Source organism: Pseudorasbora parva, chromosome 10, assembly GCF_024679245.1.
Source record: "Pseudorasbora parva isolate DD20220531a chromosome 10, ASM2467924v1, whole genome shotgun sequence".
NCBI lineage: Eukaryota > Metazoa > Chordata > Actinopteri > Cypriniformes > Gobionidae > Pseudorasbora > Pseudorasbora parva.
Window position 1 is genome coordinate 15,881,291 of NC_090181.1, and position 22,865 is coordinate 15,904,155.

Genomic DNA, 22,865 nt, shown 5'->3' on the forward strand with positions numbered 1-22,865 from the left:
AGAACTAGGAAGCTGATTGAGACGTACCCGCTGTACTGCCAAAAGTATACCAGAAATGGTCGTATTATTGGGAGATCTACCATTGGAGAAAGCATAACATCCTACTTGGATCACCTGTAACTTGATATCCAATCACATTAGCCTTATGGTTATTAAATGAGAGGTGTAATGATACACGTATTTGTACCGAAAAGGTATTTTGGTTTGGTATGCATGTGTACAATATTGCTTATACAGGTAAACTTCAATGTTGCAAACACATCTGAAAAATAATGAAGGAGTATGATGGAGTATGAAGGAGTGAGTTGCTGCCACATCAGCGCACCATCCAAGTTTTTTAAAACATGAGACGCATTAAATAGGGTTTTTCTATATTAATTTTGGTCCCACTTTATATTAGGTGGCCTTAACTACTATATACTTACATCAAAAAGAAAGTACAATGTACTTATTGTGTTCATATTATATTGTAAAACACCTTTGCTGATATTGAGGTGGATACGGGTAGCGTTAGGGACAGGTGTGGTTTGTGGGTAAGTTTAAGGGTAGGGTTATGTGTAAGGGAAGTACCAACTGTGTAATTACAAATGTAACTACATAAATGAATTACATGCAAGTGCAATATAAATACACGTGTGTACACAATAAGTGCATTGTATCAAATGATTAATTACAATGTTAGTACATAGTAGTTAAGGCCATCTAATATAAAGTGGGTCCTTAATTTTTATTTATTTATATTTTTTACTTTTATAAACAACTTTTCTTCTAAACTCTTCACATCCTGATAGCAATCAATAATAGAAGTGGTCTAAACATTAAACCATGTGCATATGTTCTGTGGAAGTCTCAGGACCAAACAAACGTTTGTCCAATCATTGCATTGAGTCTTTTTACAGTTCCCCCGAACCAAAATAACAAGCTTATGCTCTGTTCATGCTGTCGTAACCTTAGTTATGAGATGGAAAACCATGATGCCGAGCTGTTCACGTCCTCAGACTCGGATTTGTCAACACTATCAACGTCAAAATGAATCTGCAGCAGTCAGGGGGTACAGGTAAGAGCTCTGCAAGTTGTTTATGTTCATTATTATTGTAATGTTATGTGATTTGAGACATGGGGTCATTGAATGCGGCCTCTCGTCTCGTGATACTTTGCAGATTCTGCTGTGTGCGTTCAGGTGTTTTGAAGGAGGTGTGGCTTTGGAAAGCGCTCTGAAGGGAGTGTTCCTTTTACTTGTTTGATTTGTGCATTTACAAAGGTTGCACAAGGTAGTGCACATGCACCAAATGTGTCCATCCGCTAGAAGGATCGGAATGCGGAAAATAAAGTATAGGCCTACTCTTTGGAACAGACCTGCCATAAACTGATAATCTATTTTGTAACAAAAAAAAAGAGATATTTTGAGAAAGAGACATTTAATTGCCACCCAAACATATATAGTCCTGACGTCTATCTAAAACAAGGCAAAATTTTGGCTTTCAGTGAAAAATGTACTTAGGTCTAACCAAGGAAATTAAACCAAACAGCTTGTAATCGCTGTTGACTTACATGATGGAATATCATACATCTTGCTAGTTATTTTGGCAAAAACGACATGTAACCAAATTCAAGGTTATTTTGGCTACACTGTAAAAAAAAAAATATTGTTGGTGTAAGTTAAAAAGGTAAGTAACCTGGTTGCCTTAAAATTTACATTTTATTGAAATAAAAAATTGGAGTGGATGCAATGAAAGAAATTGGTTTAATAAATAGAAACTTAAAAATAGTATTGTATCTGAACCACATAAAAAAATTGATAAATCTTGAAAATGGCGAAATGTGGCATGTTTCATTGCGTCTTCACACAAAACACACAATTACCCAGTAGCCTTCTTTAAAAAAAGAAAATATGGTAATAATATTTGAATAAAGGTTGTCGATTCTCAAATATTTTCATCACATTAACTCACATTTTTAATTTCAATTAATTTTAAGGCAACCAGGTAACTTATCTTTTAAATATTTTTTTACAGTGTAGAAGTGGATCATACTCATAGCCAGACTATACTGGGTCTATAGTTAACCGAGATGGCAAAATGACATCTATTGCTTGCTGGGTATTTGCTAGGGTACTAAGGCATTTCTAGGTGGTTGCTAGGCAGTTGAAAGGGTGTTATTGGTGGTTGCTGTGCGATTGTCAAAGCACTATAATGCTGATTTGTTTTCTGGAACCACAAGAGCGCATAGATCATAAGGCAATTTCTTAGTCTCTAAATATTCATGACTGGTATAAAACACAAAAAAAAATTCTACCATAATAAAAAGGCAGAATTTATGTATCATATATATAAGCATTTATTTAACCAGAATATCAGCCACAATTTCTAACATACCCTTCTTGGTCTACCAGATTTAGAACATTTAATATACAGTAAAAAATATACAGCGCATTCAGCAAGTAAAGTATTCCAATCCCAGCATTGCCTTGCATTAATGAAGAGTATGAAATAAAGTTCCTTCTTTCACCACAGGGAGGTTTCCTGCACTCAGAAGTTCAGAACTTAGACTGGGATCCTTCTCACTGTCACTGTGGTAAGTTATTTCACTGTCGAGAACATGTAAAACCCTACAGAGCCAACCTTAGCCTACACTCTAAAAAATAATTCAGTGGCTTAGTAAATATCACAGTAATAATTAACGTTATTAACTTAATAAAATCTCTCAATATCATTTACTTGATGGTTTTAGTTAAACATACCAAAATAATTGACTAAAAATACAACAGTTAATTTTGTCTAAAATTTATAGTTATATTTAAGTTTTTTTCATTAAAATAATTTAGTTTTCAAATAACCAATTATTTATTTTAAAAATACTTAATACATTTGTGAAATTTATTTCAAAATATTTGAGAATGGAGAATTAAACCGATCTGTTTCAAGAACCACAAATATTACTTAATTAAAATCAGGATTATTAATATTTAACACACACTGAAGAAATTGAGTAAGTTTACTCGATTAAAACAATGCGCCCCTCCCCCACCCTCTGACTTGACGACAGCTCGACGGTTGAGTGATCCGGATATTTGAATTCTCCTCAGTCACCAGAGCAGTTTCTTCTTCTCAGCGTCGCAGAATTGGGGCATTTCCTCTGTGAAATTCAGGTTTGTATGTTTTGTTTTATCTATATAATCATTACTGTGCTAAAAGGCATTTTATTTAATTCAAAACAACATACAGAGACAGTGTGAGTCACCTTAAGTTAACGTGTGGCGTTGGTCTTTGAAACGCCTGCTGTGTTGCTCAAAACACAACTTTATTCGTAAAGATAATGAATATAATGAATTTGGATGATAAAATCTTATTAAAACTGGGCACTGTTTGTTTATTGTCAGGTTATGAAGTCTGGCGCCTCGCAGCATCTTTCAGCTACGAATGAAACGCAGGACAGCGGTCTCAAGTTCAAAGTCCACCTGCAGACCGCTAACGTTAGTCCATCTCAGGCTCGAGAAAAAGCGCTGATACAGTGGAAACATTATAACAGACCGGTTGTTTACACTTGAATTACTTTTAAATGTTTAATTTTTACTTCTAAAATGTTTGTTTAAATGTTGTAAAATAACTGTTATTCTGTTACTGTTAACTGTTATATACATATCAAAACAGTAATATATGCTGTAACGTTATTGCTGTAACGTTAACTTAATCGTCGACAATAAAGGCCATGTCATGTATAAGTGTGTTTGTGTGGACTGTGGAGTATTTTACAAAGGTTTAGAGGAAATTAAAGTTATACTATACAAGTTAGTAATACTCATAAATAAAAACAGTTCATATTAGTCGTAAATATTGGTTTTTAAATGCTTTTTACCCAATTTTTTCTACTCAATTGAATTTGTTAATGTAACAAATGCAGTTACTCAGATCTACTTAATTTTTTTTACTTACATTTACTCAGTTCATATGATGTCTATAATTGATTTCACTGCTTTAAAATTTACTCAATTTTTTTAGTGTAAAAATGTTTCACCAAAAAAATTGAGTAAATCATAGTATAAGTTTTTAGAGTGTAATAAAATCCATTGACAGAATGCAAGCGTGGTCATGGCTGTTTTGTTTTGTTTTTTCACAAAAGAAAATTTGTTGCAAAACTACCTGAAGTCCACATAACATCACAGTATAAAAAATAATTATATTTAAAAAATTAAAAAATATTAAAAATTAAAAAATATTATATTTTGCATAATTTGCACTTATTGTCAGTTTCAATGAACTTTTAGAACTACCTGACCCATACATTACAGCTTCAGGTTAAAAAGGTTTATATTTATATGTTTATTTTTATATTTATAATTTATATTTCAGGTTAAAATATATATATATATAACTGTACAATATGTTCTGCTCCTTCATACTTGAGATTGTCAGTTCATCAATTACTTATCCACAAGTTGTTCCATACCTGTATGCATTGATTTGTTCTGCTGAACACAAAGGAAGATATTTGGAAGAATATTTGTAATCAAGCAGATCTTGTAAGCCATTGACAATGATACTTAATACAAATCTAATTAATAAAATGTATACATCAACTGTAGCAAATGTCTTTGAATCTTTTAATTATGACATTAAAAAGAACAGTTTTATTCCTTGAATGTGTACATTAATTCAGTAACAATGCATGACTTTCAACCTCTTATTGAAACAATGGATGACTTGCAACATGACTGTTTTGAAAGAACTATAGTAGTAATGGTAAGGCCAATGTACTGGTTGTCTCTGCAACGTCATACATCATCTGTCTTGGAAATCTGAAACAATAAAACTGCATATATTTTCAGCTTAAAACAAAGCATAGATGACACGGAAATGGTCTTTAATGTATGCACTTTATTACATAAATTATCATCATCAGTTGAATGTGTGGCAGACATGGCACGCAGGTACAAACACAGTGCTGACACGGCTTTTTCCTACAAGACCATGTGGAAAATATCAAAAAATTATATATTTTTCATAATCCTCTGTTTATATACACCATCTCTCATCATTTAAACCATTGTTGTGCTTTCTGTAGAGTCTGTAGAATCCTAACATTGTATGGTACGCACATTTCTATTAATTAATTAATTATTTAGGAAGTAAACATAATAATCCATCAATTCTTAAAATAAATGTTTATTTTCACACTTGGCCCAAACAGCAGTTAATAAGCTATCACTACAACTGAGCTCTAACTTCATAGTTCCACTAACCAGAAATGAACAGATCAAATTGCACAAACACTGCTTAGCCATGTTGAACTGTGGTCGAAAGCTGATGACGAAACACCAGATGGGCCCGCCTTCACGCAATTATGATTGGTCGATTGATAAGCCTAAATCAGGTTGGCTAAAGAATACGATCCGGGTGGGAGGAGAGCACTGCCAGGAAAGTCTTAAAATACACACACACAAATCCAAGGCAGTTCACACGCGAATGACGATTTGCACATTCACATTTAAGGACAAACGTGTACATTTTAAACATTCGAAAGTTTTTGTGCACAGTTGTAAATCTACGAATTGTGTTTTGCATTTGTGAAATGTATTTTATGAATATATCCTTTTATCTTGCGCACGTGAATGGTTTTTTGTGCACATGAATTTGGTTTCATGCATGTGAAATTGGCTACACGTGTGCATCGTGTTTTTTGTGTGAATTATTAATGAGACTTTTCTGCTTCCATAGCGGGAAGGGGCATTTTTACTGCTTGATAAATATAAGCAGCACGGCACATGTGCTCGTTGTCTCCTAATTAGGAAATAGACAAATATTAAGTCTGCTCTTTAAAACGAAGAAATGAAGCAATAACAGATCCGATTTGTGTGTCTCGTGCAACTCTCGTTTTTCGGAGGCAGCGGCAGAAATGTAGAAGATTGGTATGCGTCCCTTATTAAAATGATCCATGCTTTTATTAAAGTAGAAGAGTAGTAACCATAGTTGTTTCAATTGATTACCATTTCTATAACATTTAACTATGGTTAGTGTAGTAAAGCCATGGTTAATTTGCGCAAGGGGTGTGGGTGGCGACATATGGTGTCGTGCTTTGGGCAACCCGGGTGCGAGTCCCAGCTCGCAGACCTTCCCCGATCCCATCTCTCTCTCTCCCACCCTGCTTCCTGTGCACTCTATAATATCCTATCATCATAAGGACTAACATAGTGTGTGTGTGTGGGGGGGGGGGGGAGAGAGAGAGAGAGAGAGAGAGAGAGAGAGAGAGAGAGAGAGAGAGAGAGAGAGAGAGAGAGAGAGAGAGAAAATATTATGGTAGTCAATGGTCAATCTGTTTGGTAAAAAACATTCTTCCAAATATCTTCCTTTGGGTTCAGCAGAAGAAAGATTTTCATACCATTTTGGAAAAACTTAAGGGTGAGTAAATGATGACAGAATCATTTTTTGGGGTAAACTAACCCTAAGTGTCTTAACTTCTTCGGGCACCTGAAAACACATACCGGGATTTAAATATTAAATATATAGTCTAACCAACAGTAGTATAGACTACTTGGAAAAGGGTCAAATTATAGTCACTGACATCTTTGCATGTCTACCAAATGCTTATTTTACCTTAAATGACTTAATTAGTCTGTTTTGCATCAGTGAACGTAAAATCAATAACAGTGACAAAGCAAATTTAATTGTGTCTGGGTCAATGATCTGCCCCTGTGTACAGGTTTGGGGTTCTTGCACTGAAAAAGGATGAACACAGCAAATATGAAAATAATAACCATTTGATCAAGCTTATTACGAAAGAGTGAACTGTTTACATTCATGGAGGGGCCTTCTGTTGTAATGATTAACCTTCTCTCTCTCCCAAGACCTTGGATTGCAGCTCTTCAGCCCCAATTCTCTCTGGTGACCATTTTAACTAATTACAATGCCTTCTTCAGTAAGCATCTCTAAGACATGCTAAGGAGGATCCTCTCTCAGCCTGCAGCAAGATGCTCTTCCAATTTAAACGCTTCAAATGCTTTTTTGCAAGTAATTGTTTGTCCTTAGCAACCCCCTAATGACATTAAAAGTCTCATTATATGCCATCTCGAAGGGGCCTTTAGCTGGAAAGTCTTAAGCAACAGACAGCTTAGCTCCAGGGCTTTGAATAAGATCCTTATGTGAGTCAAGTGTCATTTACTAATCCAAACTGTAATCTCATAAGTATTCTCACATTCCACGCTGGTATTTTCTCATTTTCTTTGTAGGAATTACAAGTTTGGATTGTTCTTGTCTCTTTCTGAGTGCACTGGGGGATTTTTTACAGTCTTAAAACAACTTCAAAACACAACTTAACTTCAAAAAGTTTGAGATTTATTTATTTTCTATGAAGCTTTTTGAAAACTTTCCAGAACACATTCTAATATTTTACATAAAATAATTCCCAAAAGATATTTATATGCTTTATTTACTTCATAAACTGAACCTGGGGGGAAAATCCATCCACAAATATAATCAGCCTTTTCATGTGTTCACAGAAATTGGCCTAAAATAGAAATCAATCATAAAATGTCATGAATATGCCGTGTTTTTTTACCTGACTTTTTGTTTGTTTCCTTCCTGCATTTGTACGCAACATCCAAAAATTCAATTTGCATTGTAATTACTCCATGTCGTGCATTTATTTTCGTTCCTCCATATTAATTGTCCACTGTTCTCTGTGACTAACTGCGTATAATCACAGTCCTTCAGATTGTAAACAAACTTGTGTCTAATGTTTCCTGTCAAATCGTAACATTCAAAGCATGCGAGAGATTCTTTCGAATTTAGGAAGACTCCGAATGACAAGCATTCAGGCTGACTTTGAGTGGAATGCTGTTGAAAATTAAATCTTTGTTTTTAGTTATGGATTTTTGGTCATATATTTTGAAGGCCATGTACAGGCTTCTTAGCCTGCAAGTGCACATCTGACATTGCATGCTTACCTTGACACTGATATGTAACTCAACGCACAGGCTTTTCTTAAAAATCTATTGTCTTTATGACTTATTTTCTATAAAACTCATGACACAATTCTTAAAGGGTTAGTTCACCCATGAATGTTAATTATGTCTAATGACTCACTCTAATGTCGTTTCACACCCGTAAGACCTCCGTTCATCTTCGGAACACAGTTTAAGATATTTTATATTTAATCCGAGATCTTTTCTGTTCCTCCATTGAATGTATGCACACTATACTGTCCCTGTCCAGAAAGGGAATAAAAACATCATCAAAGTAGTCCATATGTGACATCAGTTGGTTAATAAGAATCTCTTGAAGCATCGAAAAAACTTTTTGTCCAAAAATTAACAACAACTACTACTTTATTCAGCATCGTCTTCTCTTCCGTGTTTGTTTTCAATCTGCAAAAAAAGATTTGAACGGTTATGAATCAGCGTATTGATTCAAGCAGTTTGACAGTTTGACACGCAATTCGAATCATGACTCAATAAACTGATTCATAACCGGTCGAATCTTTCAAACAAACACGGAAGAGAAGACAATGCTGAATAAAGTGATAGTTTTTGTTATTTTTGGGCCAAAATGTATTTTCGATGCTTCAAGAGATTCTAATTAACCAACTGATGTCACATATGGACTACTTTGATGATGTTTTTATTTCCTTTCTGGACAGGGACAGTATAGTGTGCATAAACTTTCATTGGAGGAACAGAAACTCTCAGACTAAATATAAAATATCTTAAACTGTGTCTGAAGATGAATGGAGGTCTTACGGGTGTGGAATGACTTTAGGGTCGTTAATGAGAAAAATTTTCATTTTTGGGTGAACTAACCCTTTAACCATTCACCCAGTGACTGAACCAAGAAGCTGCTCTGTAGACACAGGCATGACAGAGTAAACAAGGACAATGACCGGGTCCAAACTACTGTCATCAATATGATCTGTAAAGGTCAAATCATGTGGTCTATGTACAGATCAGTAAAACTTACCCCTTCTGTGCGAACCTCATTCTGTCAGTCCAATTTGTCAATCCCAGATGTCCATCAAGTGTCTATGGCTTTTATTTGTGCTGCCAAGCTCATAAAAATTAATAAATTATCAAAAAACTCTAGACATCTCAAGCTTTTGAGCTTTCATCAGATTAATTCAGATTTGTCTAATCCATATCTACCTTCTTTTCCACCAGCAGATCAGTCAGATTGACACGATATAATGCACTGAGACCTCCCATAGTTTAAGCACGCTAAATAGCCGAAGATACCTTCCAATAACAGATTATCCGTCTATCCAGGGCCTTAGTACCCTCTTATTGTACATATTAGTGTTTAGCATGTATTTTAACAGATAATGGAGCCAAGGACTGTCCTCCCCCACCGAATGGAGACAAAAAGAAAGGAAGCTGTACTCAATAAGAGGGCACTGCTCGTGGGGGCCATTCACATGCAAGCATTTGCATTAGTTTAGACCTTAAATGATGCAAAATGTCCCAATGCTTCTCAAAGGAGCTTTATATATCAACCTCTTTTAATCATTACATTACATCACATGGTGCAATACTTAAGGACAGTATACAGTGGCCTATGTACATAGACTTGGTCACTCTTAAAAGGACCCCTTTTGAAAAAGATTTACGCTTTATCATACTTTTAATTACTTATTATGGAAAAATATACTTAATAATGAATGTGTGCAAATAAATAAAGAATGTGTTTTAATGCAAACTGGGACCCACTTTATATTAGGTGGCCTTAACTACTATGTCTAACCAGCAGCCATATCACCCTGTAGCCCAAAACTGGTTTCCCACTGAAGCTAAGCAGGGCTGAGCCTGGACAGTACCTGGATGGGAGACCAACTGGGAAAACCAGGTAGCTGCTGGTAGAGGTGTTAGTGAGGCCAGCAGGGGGCGCTCACCCTGTGGTCTGTGTGGGTCCTGATGCCCCAGTATAGAGATGGGGACACTATACTGACAAAGAGCACCGTCCTTCGGATGAGACGTTAAACCGAGGTCCTGACTCTCTGTGGTCATTAAAAATCCCAGGATGTCTTTCCGAAAAAGAGTAGGGGTGTAACCACGGCATCCTGGCCAAATTTGCCCATTGGCCTCTGTCCACCATGGCCTCCTAATAATCCCCATATCTTGATTGGCTTCATCACTAGGTCTCCTCTCCACCAATCAGCTGGTGTGTAGTGAGTATTCTGGCGCAATATGGCTGCCGTCGCATCATCCAGGTGGATGCGACACATTGGTGGTGGTTGAGTGCCTTGAAAAGCGCTATATAAATCGAACGCATTATTATTATGTACTAACATTGTAGTTAATCATTTGATACAATGCACTTATTGTGTACATACATGTTTTTACATTGTACTTACATTTTTAAAATACCTGCATGTAATTACGTCTGTAATTAATCCATGTTACATTTGTAATTACACAGTTGGTACTTCCCTTACACATAACCCTACCCTTAAACTGACCCACAAACCACACTTGTCCCTAAATCTACCCGTATCCACCTCAATATAAGCAAAGGTGTTTTGCAATACAGTCTGAACACAGTAAGTACATTGTACTTATTTTTTGGTGTAGGTACATAGTACTTAAGGCCACTTAATATAAAGTGGGACCGCAAACTGAATGTAAAGTTTTCTGTGTCGATTGTTTTAATGTGTAAATTGTGAGTTTATATCTCAGTTCTGAGAAAAAAGTCAGAACTGCGAGATATAAACTCACAATTGCAAGAAAAAAAAGACACTTTATAACATGCAATTGCAATTTAGGCTACGTTCACACCTTAGCGCTCATTTCTTGTTTTGTTTTTCTACAGCCGGTGCAAAAATCTGATGGGACTCAGGCAGAAATCATCAGTTGAGTTGTATCATATAAGATATATTTGAGTGTGTTGAAAGTTATGTTAATGCTACTCTGACAGTTTGCTCGATGGCTACTGTGAGACAAACTTCACACTTGCACACTTCAGTAAGCTAGATCGAAATTAGGCATGGTAAAACATGGTATTCAGTGTAAATCAAGAAAACGAGATTTAAAGGTCCCGTTCTTCGCGTGTTTTCGAAGCTTTGATTATGTTTACAGTGTGCAATATAACATGAGTTCATGTTTCGCGTGTAAAAAAACACAGTATTTTTCACACAATTTACTTATCTGTACAGCGCTGTTTTCTCTGTCCTAAAAACGGCCTGATGATTTCCTTGTTCTATGAAGTCCCTCCTTCAGAAACACGTAACGAGTTCTGATTGGGCCAGCGCTTCCCGTGTTGTGATTGGACAGCAGCTTAGCGCACTTTGCCCGGAAAGATGGGAGAGCAACAAGACCACGCCCCCTTTTTTGTGTTTTCTTGTGGGCGGAGGGTTAGTCAACAAACGTTTCTAGTGACGTCATTTCATCCCTGCACTTTCTGCTGTAGTCCAAACCGGCCATTCGCTGTAGGCTTTGAAAGGGAACTTCTGTTAAATAAAATATCACGCTTGGCACTGAACTTTGAGCTTTATAATTTTACAGGTATTATTTATGCTCCAACAGCAACATTACACACTAACTAAAGTTTGAAAGATGGAATCGCGAAGAACGGGACCTTTAAACACAGAAGACTGTGTTGAGCTATGACAATGAATAGTTTTCTGTTGATGAATGTATCCAAACAGTTGCACACCTGTCTAATAACACATAATATATTAATGCGTCTTTGGTGTTTCCATTGTTTCTACAAAATAAAACCAAGGGTAATCAAGGAAATCAAGGGTTACACGGGTATGTCATTGATAGGCGATGCACGGACATGGTCCATGACCTGGTTGAAATTGCTACATTTACTATGTACTAACATTTAAATTAATAATTTGACACAATGCACTTATTGTTCTTATACATTTGTTTACATTGTACTTACATTTTTTAAATACCTGCATGCAATCACATTTTGTAAATCATTTCTGTAATTACATTTATAATTACACTGTTGACATGTCTCTTACACCCCTTATGACCACCACACCTGTTCCTAACTCTACCCGTATCCACCTCAATATCAGCAAGTGTTTTGCATTACAATATGAACACAATAAGTACATTGAACTTATTTTCTGATATAAGTACATAGTAGTTAAGGCTTCCTAATATGAAGTTGGACCAAAATATTTAACTTTGTTTGATACCTTTGGGTATGTACATTTTTTTAAGTGAATAAAATGAGGGCAGATTTTTGACGAATTTTGATCCCTAGAGTGACATATAAGTTGCATAAATTACGATGAAGGATAAATTGCAAAACATTAGACCTGTTTCAGAAATTAGGACCACATAGTGAGTGGCCCAAATTAGAATTGAAAATATCAGATTCCATGTGAATTGTGCACTTCTGTTACCATCATGACAAAAACTGATAAACAAGTCATTATTTTTGTTAGTTTTGTCGTTGCTTAATAACATTAAGGTTGAACCACTGTAGTTACATGGACTGTTTTAACAATGTCTTTACTACTTTTCTGGGCCTTGAAAGATGCAATGATGTTGCTGCATATGGAGGGGACAGAGAGCTCTCTGATTTCATTAAAAATATCTTAATTTGTGTTTCGAAGATGAACATGAGGTTGAGTAATTAATGACAATTGTCTTTTTTGGGTGAGCTTACCCTTTAACAAAGTGTGTGTGTCTGAGCCCCGAACATCAAAAAGATGTACCTCCTTTAGTAGATTTTAATATCATAGGTACTAAAGACTCATAAATAAGGAGAGAACACTGCAACGGAAAATGAGACAAAAAAAAAAAAAACTGTGTTTGTAGTCAGCATTTCAACTGGATGACTACATGAACAGTGTTTTAGGCCAAACGGAGGGGAAAACTAAAACAACTGCCGGTCTGTCAGTTCCGCCCAATCCCAAGCAAAACGTCATCATATACAACTAAGAAAGCTGTTGCCATAGTTCTCAATTATAACCATAATGCTGTTTAAAGAGTAGCTCTCTTGTTCTGTTAATAACCTTGTGTTGATCTGACTGTCCATAGGCAGGGATACAAAAATGTGGAAGTATGGTAATCTGCAGTTGTTTTCACCAAAGCCCTGCGTCAACTGGCGGATTGTTCCTGACAGATAAATGTGAATTTCTCGATCCAGGTAATACGGAGAACGAGTAAACATAGTTCCTATACATACCAAAACTGTAACAATACAAATGGGTTAAAATTGGGGACATTACACCAGTAACATTCCATTCAAAATATATAATAAAAAAAACACACAAAAAAAACCAATTAATTACAAATTTTTAAGATGAACCTGCAATTTAGTACAATTTAATTTGAAATGTAATCTCAAATAACACATTAAAGTTAAAGTTATAATCAAGTACTTTACATGTGCTTTAGCATTTTAGTTAGCACAATAAACCAAGTGTACTTTTTTAAAAGCATATCAAACAATTATTAAAACATAATGATACTAATGATTCATAACAATAATAATGCACTTTAAAGTAAAAAATTAAAAAGTGCACTTTTAAAAATATTTTTTTCAAGAAGCAGTCAATAAGGTGTACTCAAAGTACACTTAAGTAGCCTTTTACTTTACTTTATTATATATATATATATATATATATATATATATATATATATATATATATATATATATATATATATATATATATATATATATATATATATATATATATATATATTTAAACATACTAAGATTTAAAGTACACAAGTGCACATTCAATACAATTATTCACCTTCATGTCATTCTCTCGCCCTCATGTCGTTCCACATGTCCACGTGTGACTTTCTTTTTGGTTGTTTTTTTTTTGAAAGGTCCAGTTATGTTTTATTGTTTGGACAAAAACTGTTTGAAATATTGCCTATGACTGGCTTTTCACATGTTAGAACACATTTATAAGATGATAAAGGTAAATACAGATTTTAATTCAAGATCAATTAGCACTTTCCTGTGTACTTGTCCGGTTGTGTCGCTATAAAAGAGATTAAATTTGTCTTTTATTTTCAGGATTGAGTTGATATTTCTAGTAAAGTGTAAGTGAATGTTTGGCTTGTCATTCTTCCAAAGGGATGTTTTTTTTTTTTTTTTACCGGTGATACTATTTTGTATTTATTTTAACCAAGTGTCTTCATCACTCATATTAAACTGTGATGAGACATTGCAGAGACCAAATTCAGGTCTGAGCTCAGCTTCTCTTCTCCTTCACTTCACTCTCCCATGGACATTCTTAAGAAAATCTATACTTGTTTTGGAGAGGGAGGGAAGTAGATAAGATCTTCATTGACAACTAAATGACATTGTGTGTCCCTTGATAAGAGATTGCATCTGAGTGATCTAATCGTTTGAAATTCACTGTTGTTAATTATGGGCAAGTAGAACAGAAAGACATAGGCACGGTATGAAGTAACAAAAAGGTCTTGTTATTGGCCTTTGTTTGAGTAATTTGCGGATATTGATCTACAATGACGTCTGCTGGCCAACTTGGACTGCAATTTGTGGCTGTGGATGTTATGGTTCCCTCATCAAGCCATATAAAAAGACACAATTAACGTCCATGCATTCATAAAGTAGAATAAACACTTGCGAATTATGTATTCATGTTATGCAACTGGAAGCATCCTGTTTCAGTGCAAGCAAATCATTGACCACCATGAAAAAAAAATGGAAAGCCCTGATGATGATGATCTATTATCACATTAATTGCACATTTGTCAAGCAGTTAATTGAAAACAATTAATACTGAGACTGGTTTTGGTTTACACCATTGTCACCTTTATGTTGACCATTGGTGTTAAGGGGTGTGTTTTTGTGTGAGAGTATCTTTTACATTAGTTTCATTAACCATAAATCAAAGCTGTTTAATGTATGTAACAAATTAGACTGAATTAACATTTGCCTTAAATTAGATATTGTTAATGTTTTCATTCAAAAATTCTGCAATTTTATGTTGTAGTTCCAAACCATATGACTTACTTTCTTATGTTGAAAACAATGCTCATACTGTGCTTTGTCATATAATAAAAGTGTGACCTGGGACTAAAGCTCATGAAAATAGTCCACATGACTTGTGTGCTACAATGAGAGTAAAAGATTGACATTTAAAAAGATAGAAAATTCCGTCATAATTTACTTATTCCCATGTCATTTCAAATATCTCAAGGTTATGTGAACCGTTTGGTTACCATTGGCTTCCATTTTATGAACAAAAAAATAACTTCTTTCATGGCCCACAGAACACTTCAAAAAGTTCATAAAGACAGTGTAAAACTAATCCATACTGTATGAACTGAGCATTTTTGTCAAAATTTTCATTGGTTTTTGTAGAAGCTCAAACGTGCTTCCTAACACGATAATTAACCTCATTGGTTCCTGCTGAAACTCAAACGTGCTGCGTAACACGAGAATGATCCTCATTGGTTCCTGCAGAAACTCAAACGTGCTGCGTAACACGAGAATGATCCTCATTGTTTCCTGCAGAAACTCAAACGTGCTGCGTAACACGAGAATGATCCTCATTGGTTCCTGCAGAAGCTCAAGTGTGCTGTGTAACATGAGAATGATCCTCATTGGTTCCTGCAGAAGCTCAACCACGCTGCGTAACACGAGAATGATCCTCATTGGTTCTTGCAGAAGCTTAAATGTGCTGCATAACATAAGAGAATGAACTTCATTGGTTCTTGATGAAGCTCATGTGTGCTGCGTAACACGAGAATTAACCTCACAGGTTCTAGCATGTTAAGCAAGCTTGAGCTTCTGTTTGCCATAACTGATGTGTACGTTTATGTTTATGTTAATGTTTATATGAAAAGCCTCATATAAAGTCATCATAAGTCATCACACAGTAATGCGTATCAATAGTATGAGTGTGCAATCTCATGACGCCAAAATGAGTTGACCATTGGTGTTAAGCTACACGCACTAAAAACTACACGCACTTTATTGCCTACAGTTGACACGCTCTTGGATAGATTGGGGGTGATGGGGTACGTATAATATGCCATAAAGTGCATATCATATGCACGCGAAAAACCACGTACCATGCATGCGAAAACTCATTTTGGCGTATACATTCCATGAGATTGCGTATAAATAGAATTTAGAGTGTGCATTTTCGTGAGATCGGTCTCACTTTTTATGAAGCGTCAAGGTGGTTGTTGTGTGGACTGTCAATGGAGGGACAGAAAGCACTTCGATTTTATAAAAAAAAATCTTAATTCGTGTTCTGAAGATAAATAAAAGTGATGCACATTTGGAACAACACAAGGGTGATCTGTAAATGATGACAGAATTATAATTTTGGGGTAAACTAACCTACTAACCAGAATTATCTATTATCTGTTAACTAGAATTGAACTAACCAGAATTTTCTATTATCTATTAACTAGAATTAAAGGGATAGTTCATCCAAAAAAGGAAATTATTTCATTAATTAATCACCCTCATGTTGTTGGACACCCGTAAGACCTTCGTTCATCTTCGGAACACAAATGAAGATATTTTTGTTGAAAGCTGATGGCTGAGAAAGGCTTCAGAAAGGCCTCCATTGGCATTCAGTACATTCCCACTGACCCATCTCACAAGACCCATAAAGGCACTAAAAACTACGATACAAAGTCCATCTCACTACAGTGGCTGTACAATAATTTTACCAAGCAACAAGAATAGTTTTTGTGTGGAAAAAAAAATCAAAATAATGACTTTATCCAAGTTATTGTCTTCCGTGTAGGTCTCAGACGTGAACTCGCACGATAGTTGCACTCCTCCTCTTCCGGGTCATTTATTCGAACGGCGGATCTGCGTCATATTCTCGTGCATGCGTCAAGTTTACTTAAATAACTTGGAGGATAAAGTCATTATTTTGATTTTTGTGTGCACAATAACTATTTTTGTCGCATTGTAAAATTATTGTACAGCCACTGTAGTGAGATGGACTTTGTAATGTCGTCTTCAGTGCCTTTATGGGTCTTGTGAGTGGGTCAGTGGAAATATACTGAATGCCAATGGAGGCCTTTCTGAAGCCTTTCTCAGCCATCAGCTTTCAACAAAAATATCTTCATTTGTGTTCCGAAGATGAACGAAGGTCTTACGGGTGTCCAACGACATGAGGGTGAGTAATTAATGAAATAATTTTCATTTTGGGGTGAACTAACCCTTTAAACTAAACGGAATTATCATTTTTAGGCCATTTGCAAATGTACCACCAGTAACACTGGATAGTGAGGGCTGAGGTTATTATAGCATACAGATATGGTACACGACAACATGCAGAAAAAAGGACAAGGCATTTGCCTTTGTTTTTACCTCATTATACAAGTTTTACAACTTCAAATGTACTGGACGAGTCACATGGAGTACTGTTAAATTGTATTTTTGTCACCATTCACTTTATTGATATGGAAAAGCGAAGCATGCACATTATTTAGATTTGGAATGGCATAAGACCATTTATTTAGAAAATTATGACTGCATTTTTATTTTTTGGTAAACTTCATTTAACTGATAACAGAGAAGAACGCAGAATTAACTTTATTAATTCAATGACTGAATTAATTCTTTGTTCAATTTAATGTATTTTTTTCTTTATTCTCTGCATTTGATGATTCTAACTACCTCAATCACTTTTTGGCATCACTAAAAAGAAAAAAGATGCAAAAACAAGGTGCCAAATGTTGGAATATTAGATAATTTCGTTTTTTCCTCTCTTCCATCCTAAAAGCACTTGAAAAGCTGTTCTTTTTTTTCCTCGACGGAACACACTTATAAGCATGGCCATGGTTTACAGCAGTAAGGGAAAATGATGGAAAGGAAAAAAAAAAGATTAGAAAAATGGAACAATCTGTGTTTAAGTAAATAATTGAATAAACTCAATTTGGGAAAGTTGGCAAACTGGGTCTAGGTAATGTTTTCACCCTGGTGCTGAAATAGTTTGAGACTGCATCGCACAACATCAGCCTCATCTTGTCAGCTCTGGAGAGCCCTTGAGCATGTTATTAGCTTGGTGTTCGCCTTGCCATTTTCCACCCGAGGCAGATGGGTAATTACCGAACTAATACTCTGATTGAGAGGAATCAGATGCAGTGGCTCACCCAATTAGATGATACATTAGCTTTCTTTCTTTGTAAGCAGCTAATGTGTGAAGCAAAGTGGCATTTCTAAGGGGGTCAGAGTCTCAAACAAGCGGCGAGTTGCAGATTGCGGCGCTCCTCTCTTTCTCGCTCTCTCTCGGTCTTACTTTCTCTTTCCCTCTCTAACTCTCTCTCCCTCCCTTTCTCTCTAATGGACTAATAGAGTGAAGTCTTCATCACCCGAAAAGCACACAGAATGCAAATCAGGCCCCCCACTCCCAAACAAAAGGAGGCAGAGGATATTCATGTCTGATGTGTCAGCTACAACATCAATTACACTGGAATACACTGGAGCTAAAGAGAGAGACACTGTAATTGTAATAATTGTGATCTTTTGTCAAACACGTTGCGTGCTTGTTGTTTTGGACAGTTGAAGAGTTCACTCTTCATTTTTGATCAAGAAAAAAAGTTAGGAGAGTAAAAAAAACAAAAAAACAGGATTCTGTATCATTTCACAAAGTGTCAGACGAGCTCAAACGCACACTTCAAAATCTGAACGTGACAAGGGAGTAAAAACCTCAAAATCTCCAGTCACTCATACAATATGCTGCAAACGCATGTGGCGCTTTCATGTCCAAAATATTCTCATAACCCTGTTGTAGCAGGAGTTATTAGTGTCTCTGAATGATGCTTGCAGAAGAATTACCACATCTTTATCTTTGTTTTAGCTCGTCTCTGGGTGTAGCCATGCGCTTGATCTCCAGCCAAAACACATTAGAGCACATCTGTCCACTCACGCACGCCACTGCGGCCAACTCTTTCTCGCCATATTTCTGAAGAGCCCTCATTGCTGCCATTGTTCACTTTGTCTGACTATTTGCTCTATTCTCTTCAATTCCCCTCCTGTTGATGCTCGGTGACAGCTTTCAAAAAACAGCATATGAATGCAAAGAGCTAAAAAGCTGCATTTTTTTGTTGTTTTCTCCAGTTGCTGAAATTGTTTTGTAGTTTGTCCATTTTAGTCGCTCGAGATGATTTTGTGAAACTGATCTGCATGTGTTATTTATACTTTTCATCGCTGGAAATGATACATCTAATCAATGTAATTCACCTTTACGGGTATTTTAGAGTATAGTAAAAACTGATTCATGGAGGAATCTGCATTAAGTGAGTCGTATCTGAAATGAGGGCTGAGAAATAATGAACTATGTTTTTGAATGTTTGCAGCATATCGAGTGGTTTTGGAACTTAGATGTGTCTGTGATGATAAAGAGACTGTGGCATCTGGATCTGGACAGCAGAGAATGCTCTTACCAGCTATTAGAGAAATAGTTGATTGTATGATAGCAGTTAGAACACTGTACCACCTGTCACACTGGATAGTGTGAGGGCTGAGGTTATTATAGCATACAGACATGGTACACGACAACATACAGAGCAAAGGACAAGACATTTGCAAATATTAGCAAAGCTAAAATACACCAAAAAATAACATTAAAATGAAATAGCAAATAACTTGTCTTTAAGGGTTTTATCTCAGTAACTGTAAAGCTCTACATCAATTACAAAAATATCTCTAGCAGTTCCCTACCGCTCAATTATTTGGCGGTTGGAAGGTCTTTAAATGAGAAATCTTAAAAGGCCTTTGCTACGCTCACCACAAGACTGTATTTATTTGATTAAAAATACAGTTAAACCGTAATATCGTGAAATATTACTTTATCTTTGTTTTAGCTCGTCTCTGGGTGTATATATATATATATATATATATATATATATATATATATATATATATATATATATATATATATATATATATATATTTATATACATATATATTTATATACAATATATATATACAATATATATATATATATATATATATATATATATATATATATATATATATATATATATATATATATATATATATATATATATATATATATATATATATATTTGGTTTCTATTTTAAGCATACTGATTATGTTCAGTGTTCATTTAAGCTAGTTTTGCTTATTCTTTTTTAAGGACTATTATTTTGATTTTAATTTCATTTGTTGGTTCCTATCTTCTAAGGGTGCATCTCAATCCCTAGTTAGTAGTCAGGACACTGATCACAGCCCTGCACAATCATACAAGTGCACTGACAGGTTCATACCCTAAAAAGTCCCACAATCCACAGTGAAAACCAGGGAGCATCACTGCTCACTATGTTCACTTACCGGCAGTTCTGAAGCCCAAAACATAAATCATGTGAGCCAATTACATAATGCCATGCGATTAGATGTTTTGAAATAATTTGTAATTATTATTATTATAATAATCTAGCTAACATTTAGAATTAATTTACGGCAGAAGTAAGATCATACTATTTATCAATGTACTTATGTATATAAAATAAAATAAAATGTCAGTACTGCTGTTGTTTATAAATATGGTAGTGATGTTGTACAATGAGGATACTGTCATCATCAGTGTCCCAATGTGTAGTGAGCCAAGGTCCTTACTAGTGCCCGAATTTGTCTATACAGTGTAATTATTCACAACCTAGGGAGCTGATTGTACTATAAACGGAAATTTTTTTCCTTTGTTTTTCGCGTACAGATGACAATGTCAAAATGATTCCCATTCACATGGATCTGCGAAACGACTAAAAAGCTATATTATTTATGCCAGGCCAGTAGTTGGCGATGTCACTTTGTAACTATCCTATCGACTGAACGTAACACGCATGACGTCACTGTTTTCACAAATACACTTTTATTAAGTTTACAAGGAGAGGACAACATAAGGATAATGAAAATGTGGATTTTAAAACCTGTTTACAAATGTTATAAAACACAGTTGTAGTGTAACTGAATGCCCAAAATGCATAAAAGTACCTTTTTAGTTGAAAACAGTCCCTGAAACACACCCTTAGTTCCTGTTTCCTTGGTTGATATGGTTAGAGTATGTTCTGATTTGTTTTCTTAGTAACTGATGATTATGTTCCTCACCTGTGTCTAGTTTAGTTTATCAGTATCCTGTATATCTACTGCTTGGTTTCTTCAGTTCTCGGTCAGTTATTGTATTAGGGCCTATTTACAGCTGGCCACTTCATGTTTTTTCTCTGACTGGATAGCAATCTGATTGTCATAAGAACAGGTGTAAATGAGACAGATGTAAATCCAATCACTCAAACCACTTCAGGAGGTGGTCTAAAGGCTGCAACATACTCCGCAAGAGCAGAGAAAAAAAGTTCTCGGTCCCAGGCCTGCGAGAACAAAATTACGTCATTTTGTTCTCGCAGCCCAGGTTTGGGAGTTCTCGCAGCTTGTTCTCGACACATCGCCTGAGCAGAACTTTTTTCTTGCGGGTGTCCAAAAACTATTGTGTGATTGGTCAGACCTTTAATGTGGGCGTGGTTAATCCGGAGAAACGCAGATGATCGGCACCTGCTTTTCTCGTGAAGTATGAATGTACTGGCCTGAACGAACTTTGTTCTTGTTCTTGCCACCTCAAGAAAACAAACTCATTTCTTTGTTCTTGCAGAGTATGTTCCAAGCATAAGACACATTCCAGACAAAACTGGACATGCACTGTAAAAAATAAACACGAAAAATGTACTGGTAATTTTCTGCCAGTACATTATCCAGTAATTTTACGGAAATTTCCGTTGACCTTTAAAACGCAAACTAATGTAATGTGTAAATCAAAATACAGGTAAAACACCTGTAACCCCCCTCCCCCTCCCCTTATTCCTTCATATTTAAACTGTACATTGTGCCCTATTTTTGCTGACTTTTTTTGACAGTGTGTGTAAATGCATGCATCTGGTTGTTGAAACCACAAATGTCAATTGTATTCCTTCCAAAATGTAGAAAAACCTAAATTGCATGTTATAGCCAGATATGATGGCACAACCCGTTCTCACTCCCAAGGCGTCAAAAACCGAAGCATGGTCAAGTGCCTTCCGCGTAACAATAAAGACGCTAAAGGTGCCCCAAGGCGTCATGTTTCGACGCGCTGGGTGTTCCATTCATTTCAGTGAGAAACCTTTGGCGTCATACACAGACGCGCTGGGTATTAGTAATGTTATCGTCATGGTGAAATTGTATTAGTTTATAATTTTGCCATTATGACATGTTGGAGTGTGTTTTTCAATTTAATCAGCAAGCATAATTTTATTTACATTTATTTTATTTACGCTATTTAGACATGCTTAACATGTAACCCAACCCCATCCCATCCCTAAACCTACCCTTTTGTCTGAACATGATATAAAACACAGGATATAGCCTGACATATACGACTGCATACACAAGTTATTCAAAAAAGTTAAATAATCCAAGTTTTCCGAGGCCAAACGATTGATTTGTATGAAGAAAATCCCCAAAAGCGATCAGCATCTCCATCCGCAGAAGATCATCAACAAACACAATCAAATTTCAAATATTGGCGCCGGTTACGTGAGATTTCATAGTGAAATTGCATTGGCTCTCGTATGTCTTGTGACCAATTGCGTCATTACGTCAGCATTGATTGTAAAATGTCATTGGCTCTCGTGTGTCTTGTGACCGATTGCGTCACGCTCAGGAGTCTTTTGAATTATTTGAATGAGAAATGAATGAGTTCGTTCACGGGGCAGCGGGATCATCATTTCAGCGATTAAAACATCAAGATCGACTCTGTTCTTCACATGAAGATATCGTATGACTTCAGAAGACTTGGAATGCAACATGAGTTAATACTTTTATACTGCTTTGGTCAGTTTTTGCAATAAATACCTGTGTCTGTACATTTATTTGCCTGTTATGTTTTATATTGTTTAGATATGGGTAGGTTT

At 35.7% G+C, this 22,865-nt stretch overlaps 1 long non-coding RNA gene and 1 pseudogene across 2 annotated transcripts in view; one reads left to right on the forward strand and one right to left on the reverse strand.

Annotated features, from left to right (window-relative positions):
• The window catches only part of LOC137090608 (uncharacterized), an 86,401-nt gene that overhangs the window by 16,933 nt on the left and 46,603 nt on the right, over positions 1–22,865 (reverse strand). The gene's annotated exons all lie outside the window — the stretch shown is intronic.
• On the forward strand, positions 9,724–9,840 carry LOC137091683 (5S ribosomal RNA; annotated as a pseudogene).